General features: G+C 48.4%; 1 protein-coding gene across 1 annotated transcript in view; it reads left to right on the top strand.

Moving 5' to 3' along the window:
- Nucleotides 1–5,389: 5,389 nt before the first annotated feature.
- MCHR2 (melanin concentrating hormone receptor 2) overlaps nt 5,390–6,000 on the top strand; it is a 45,042-nt gene continuing 44,431 nt past the window's right edge. The window contains exon 1 of the mRNA XM_006118438.4: nt 5,390–5,823. The gene's annotated coding sequence lies outside the window, so the exon portion shown is untranslated. The remainder of the gene's footprint in view (nt 5,824–6,000) is intronic.

The raw sequence follows: 6,000 nt of genomic DNA, 5'->3' as shown, positions 1-6,000 counted from the left end.
AAGAAGTCCTCCATCTAGACAGTATTTCAACATTATTTCAAAATAACTGCCTGCTCTGTAGACGCAGACTGAGTTATTTTGAAATCATACTAGTTATTTCGAAATAACATTGCTGGGTAGACATACCCTTAGTAACACTTTTGACAATAATGTAAAATTACACTGTCAATTTGAAATCCAGTCATTTTTAACAGGCACTAAAAGTAATTACAGATATTACATCTGTCTTTTGCCCCTCTTACCAATTATTGTAAGTTTAGAATGACTTTTTTTTCATGTTCAGATGGTTTTTTTTCCAATTTCTGTGTGAAAGACTCAAACTAAGGAATACTGAAACTGTCTGACACAAAGTGCTGTCAAATGAACAAAACAAACCAGATTTGACATTTTTCCTAGTCTATTTCAGATATAACAATTTTATATATTATTTATAACAACAGTACCAATGGGTAAAATATTTCAGAAAAGAAGGTGTCTTTTGATGGTGTTAGAATTCTGTTGGTTTTAAGACCTACAGTCTAAATTGTTTGGGACCCAAATACAAGAGGCCTTCTTTTTCATTGTGAAGTATTGCACAAGATTATTATTGTTACTGTGTATTTTAAAATTCTTGTTCATGAATCTAAAAATATAAACCACTTTATATATTGAAAACAAATATTAAACTATTAATTCTATGCTCTTGTAAAGGAAATTTAAGTGTCAATAATATAAAGCTGATTTATGGCTTTTAATGGAGTGAAGTGGATAAAAATGCTTCTGTAAAGATAATTTAAAAAAAAAAACCTATGAACTAAATTGAATTCTTAACATCAGTGGGGATATTCTTTGATTGTTTTGGGGGGGCAGGTACATTATTAGAGGAGCAGAAAGAATGAGAAAAGGCATATATTTAAATGCTCTGGGAATTGACCTCTGAGGCTGGAAGAGAAGGAAGATATAATAGTCCAGATATTGTCTAATTAGATACAATGATCACAGTAGGTGGGTACCAAATACAACAGTAGGGCTACATATAATGAATATCCATTTAAGTAACTTTATATATGTCAAAAAGTCTCAGAAGGGTAGCCATGGTAGTCTGTAACTTTAAAAATAAGGAACAGTCCTGTGGCACCTTAGGCTGTGTCCAGACTCAGGGGTTTTTTCGAAAAAAGTAGCCTTTTTTCAAAAAAACTTCACCTGCGTCTAGACTACAGCCGCGTTCTTTCAAAATTAAATCGAAAGAACGTGGCTTTTCTTTCGACGGTGGTAAACCTCATTGCACGAGGAAGAACGCCTTTTTCGACGGAGATCAGTCGAAAATAAGTGAGTGTGGACGTGGGGAGGCCATTTTTTTGAAAATACTGGCCTCCAGGAAGAAGCCCTGGTGGACAATCTGGGGCATGGGTTGCATGTCTCTGGTTCCTGTCTGCAGCCATTTCTTAAAGGGACAGGCAACCTCACAGCCACTTGTTGCAGCAAAGGAGCCAGAGCACACGGCTACTTAGGTGCAGCATGTCCCAGCCCCAAGACCCTCCTGGCCCTTCCAGAGAGCCTTCTGGGGACCCAGCCAGGGGCTCCAAACACCGGGCACCATCATGGTCTGGGCCAGAGATCAAGACCCTTCTCGAGCTCTGGGGAGAGGAGGAGGCCTTACAAGCCCTCAAAAGCAGGCGGCAAAATGCGGACATTTATGGCCACATGGCAGACGCCCTGGCCCAGAAAGGGCACTACCCCCACACCCAGGACCAGGTGCGCTCCAAAGTTAAAGAGCTGCGCCAAGGATATGTCAAGGCCAGGGAGGAGAGCTCCCATTCTGGTGCAGCCCCCTACTACTGCCCTTACTACAGTGAGCTGGACCAGATCCTGGGTGGTGGTGGTGAAGCACGCACACCACGGCGTTTCGTCCAGTCAGGCTTGGCAGACCCTGTGGTGGACGCGCCAGAGCAGGACCCAGAGCACTCAGGAGACGGGGACATGGTGCCAGAGGAGGACAGTGAGGAGACGTGTGTATGCGGACATCCTGAGGCAGCATGTGGAGGCCGTGCAGGAGCTCAACTCCATCCTGCGAGAGAGGGCAGAGGCAGAGGATCGGTGGCGTGACCGGCTGATGGAGGAGCTGGTCCAGCAGCGCACGTCCCTGACTGCCACTCTCAGGGAGGTCTGCGGCTTGCCTGCTCCTGTGCCTCGTCCTGCTCCTCCAGCACCCCATGACCCCGCCCCACCAAACCCCCCTTCCACAACAGCATCCCTTTCCCCCCTTGGACCTCCCTTTCCCCCAGCCCCCCAGTTCCCCAGCCCCTCTCTCCCCCTGGCCCTCCTCTCCCCCAGGCCTCCCCGTCCCAAGAGCACCCTATCCAGCCAACCGACAGGTGCACCACCCGATCCCGTGGCCATAGTGGACCCCGAACACGAGGCCCAGGCAGGAGACTGAGATCAGGCAAGCACCGTGCAACCTGATCCCCTTCCCCCCTCTAGGGTTCAAGTCCCCTTCCCCCCTCCAGGTTTCACGTCCCCTTCCCCCCTCCAGGTTTCAAGCACCCCCATCACCCCAGTTAAATGACAAAGAAAGTGTTCAACAAAATGTTTATTGTACATAGTTTTTTCTACATCAAAAATGAACAAAAGCTTTTTTATGTTTGCAACAGTTATACTATTTTTTGAGTGATATTTAAAAAAATAAAACAGAACTTATTATTTTGAGACAAACCCTGGTGTTAATGATTTCTCCAAACAGGGTCAGGAGATGGGTTATGGAGGAAAGCTTCTTTTGGGCCAGGGCCCAGTCCCCAGGCAGAAGTCCCTCAGTAGAGTCAGTGGCCTCCACTTGAGAATTGCTCCCGTAGGGCCTCCCGTATGCAAACAGCAGACCGGTGAGCCTGGCAGATGGCAGCTGTCCGGGGCTGGGCAAAGTGCCTCTCCTGGCCATCAGCACCTGTACCCCACCCTGGTAGGAAGGCCTCTTCTTTCCTCTCCACCAGGTTATGGAGAACGCAACACGCAGCCACCACCTCAGGGATGTTGCTCTCCCCCATGTCTAGGCATGTGAGCAAGCACCGGAATCTGCCTTTTAAACGTCCGAACGCACATTCCACCTGGTTGCGAGCCCGGTTAAGGTGAGCATTAAACTGCTCCTTGCTCGCATCCAGGTGGGTGTAGGGCTTCATCAGCCACGGCATCAGGGGGTAGGCCGCATCAGCCACTATGCACACCGGCATGTGCACATCCCCAACTGCAAAGTCGTGATGCGGGAAAAATGTTCCTGCCTGAAGCCTCCGGTAGAGGTACGAGTTCCTGAAGATGCGGGCATCATGTGCCCGCCCTGACCACCCAACACAAATGTCAGAAAACTGGCCACGATGGTCGACCAGGGCCTGGAGGACCATAGAAAAGTAGCCCTTTCTGTTAATGAATTGGGCTGCTCGATGGGGCGGTGCACGGATTGGAATGTGTGTCCCATCGAGCGCTCCTCCACAATTCGGGAAGCCAAGGGCAGCAAAGCCGGCCATGACGCTGTCCAGATCTGGTAGACAGATGAGCCTGTTGAGCAGCTCCGAATTGATGGCCCTCACCACCTGCAGAACGAGACAGACAACAAAATGTTAGAAGGGGTGCCTTATCTCTTAGGAGGAGAACCCACCACCCACCTTCCCTCTCAAACACCCCGGGAATCCCCTCCTCAGAACCCCCCCCCAACAATTCAGGGTGTGTGGAGGAGCTCCCTCCCACTCACACTCCACTTTGCCCTTCCTGACAGTCTCCCTTCCCCCCACCCCAAACTGTGACTGTCCCCAGACAATGACTTACCTCCATCAGGATGGATCCAACAGTAGACCTGCCCACTCCAAATTGGTGTCCCACGGAGCGGTAGCTGTCGGGGGTTGCCAGCTTCCAGAGGGCAATGGCGACCCTCTTTTCCAGGGGGATAGCAGGCTGCAGGTGGGTGTCTTGCTGTTGCAGAGCAGGGGCGAGCCAGGTACACAGCTCCTGGAAAGTGGTCTTTCACATCCGGAAGTTGCGTAGCCACTCTTGGTCATCCCAGAGCTGCATAATGAGCCGGTCCCACCAGTCAGAGCTGGTGTCAAGCCTCCAAACACGCCTGTCCACAAAGAAGTTTGGAGGCAAGGGCAGTGCGGCTGCTTGACGGATGATCCCTTCGTACCTCTGGTCTGGGTCCAGATGGGGAAGTAGCCTCATGACTGTGTCATGCAGATGCAGCAACACTTGCAGTATGATGGCATGGGGCCATCGCCTGCCCAGGGGCAGCTCTGGCTCCATGCCAAAAAATGGGTCTAAAACAGAAAAACCTCCACACAAAAAACCTGCTGGGGTGTCCCAGGAAGCTGAGCACTCCAGATCAGCACTGCAATGCCTTGCTTACCTCCTCGAGGGACAGCAAAGGCAGCTGCAGAAACAGAGCAACGGGTGTTCAGGAGTGTCCCTGTAACCACGCCGCGTCTCTGCAAAGGGCAGGCAGGCAGCAGCACCCGGAAGGAAATGCTGCCCCCATGCCCTGGCAGAAGCGGTTCCGGGTGGCTTTTAATTTCGAAAGAGCGTCCAGCAGTCAGGACGCTCTATTTCGAAAAAGCGGATCGATTTTCCGATCCGCGTATTGTGGTCTAGACGCGCTCTTTCGAAAGAGGCTGGCAGTCTAGACATAGCCTTAGAGACTAATATATACCATGAGCTTTCTGATTAAGTGGGTTTTATTTGTTAGTCTCTGAGGCTATGTCTAACAATGAGAGGGGTTTTTTGGGGGGGAGGGGGAAGGAGGGTTTGCTTCTTTTTTTTTTGCAGAAGAGCAAACACGCTCTTTCAGAGATCCCTGTATCCCTTGTTCTACTAGGGATAAGGGTTCCGCCGAAAGAGGAGTCTTTTCCTCCATTTGGCCATATCTAGACTGGGCCACCTGGTGGAAAAGCCTCTTCTGGAAAAGCCATCGGAAAAAACTATGCAAATTGCAGAGCGCAATTTGTGTAGCTTTTTCCGACAAAGGACTGCTGTAGTCTAGACCTAGCCTAAGCTGCCACAAGACTGTTTGTCTTTATATATGTCAGTGGGACTCCTCACCATTGTGTCTGCAGGATCAGTCCTTGAGTCTGTTTCCTTTGTGGAACTTTCACACACAGCCTCTTCCCTTTCAGCAGGCAACATTCCTTCCTTCCAGGCAGTTCCAGTTTCCTCAGAGCCGTAGTTGTCTTTGTGGGTTGGGAATGAGACAAGCTGCTTTGCCCTTATCCTTACAGGAATTACACATTTGTACAGCATGTTACAAAAGGGAGGGGCTCCAGCTGGTTTTGTTCAATACGTTTTGTCCCCGTTTCTGAGCAGATGAAGTGAGGGACAATACATTGCAAAGCAGACGGCTTGATTGGGAGGAGTCGAGAAACAAGAATGAATGATCATTGTCAGCTGCTACTGCATCCATAGGGAAGTGTTAGATTGCTATTCTCTGAGGCAAGCAGCGCTGTAGATGCAGGTGTTAGCACTCCTTATCAGCCTAAGTAAAGCTTTGCCTTCTATGTTGATGGAGTATTCAATGACCTGGCACCATTCAGCCAAGAAGCAGAGAGAAGCTTGAAGCAGGGACAGCAAGTTTCATGCAGAAAATGATTATGCTATAAGGTCTTTTACATATTTATTCTGCAGGCAATTAAAAAACCAAGCAATTGAGGAAACAAGATAATACAGAAATGGGAAAGTTAAAATTTCTAGAGACTATATTGTTTGTCTCCTTTGAGCCTCTAGGATGTTTCTTTGCATTCATTTGTTCTGATTCCAGTTTGGTGACCTGCACTCTCTAGACAATGGCAATCCACAGGAACAATTTATCTGAATAAGGTAGGTGTCATAGTGCAATTACTTTCCATTTCTGGTATCCCTAATGAGGGACTTGATGCATGTTTAATTTTGATACTTATCTTAATTAAAACTGCATTGTTTGTGGGTCTTAATCACTGGAAAATACTGTAAAGCGGGGAGCTTAAGCCTGAACTTGGTTAGTTTTCTAAACTTTTG

The sequence above is a fragment of the Pelodiscus sinensis genome, chromosome 3 (genome assembly GCF_049634645.1).
Source record: "Pelodiscus sinensis isolate JC-2024 chromosome 3, ASM4963464v1, whole genome shotgun sequence".
NCBI lineage: Eukaryota > Metazoa > Chordata > Testudines > Trionychidae > Pelodiscus > Pelodiscus sinensis.
This window is presented reverse-complemented; position numbering and strand designations above follow the sequence as displayed.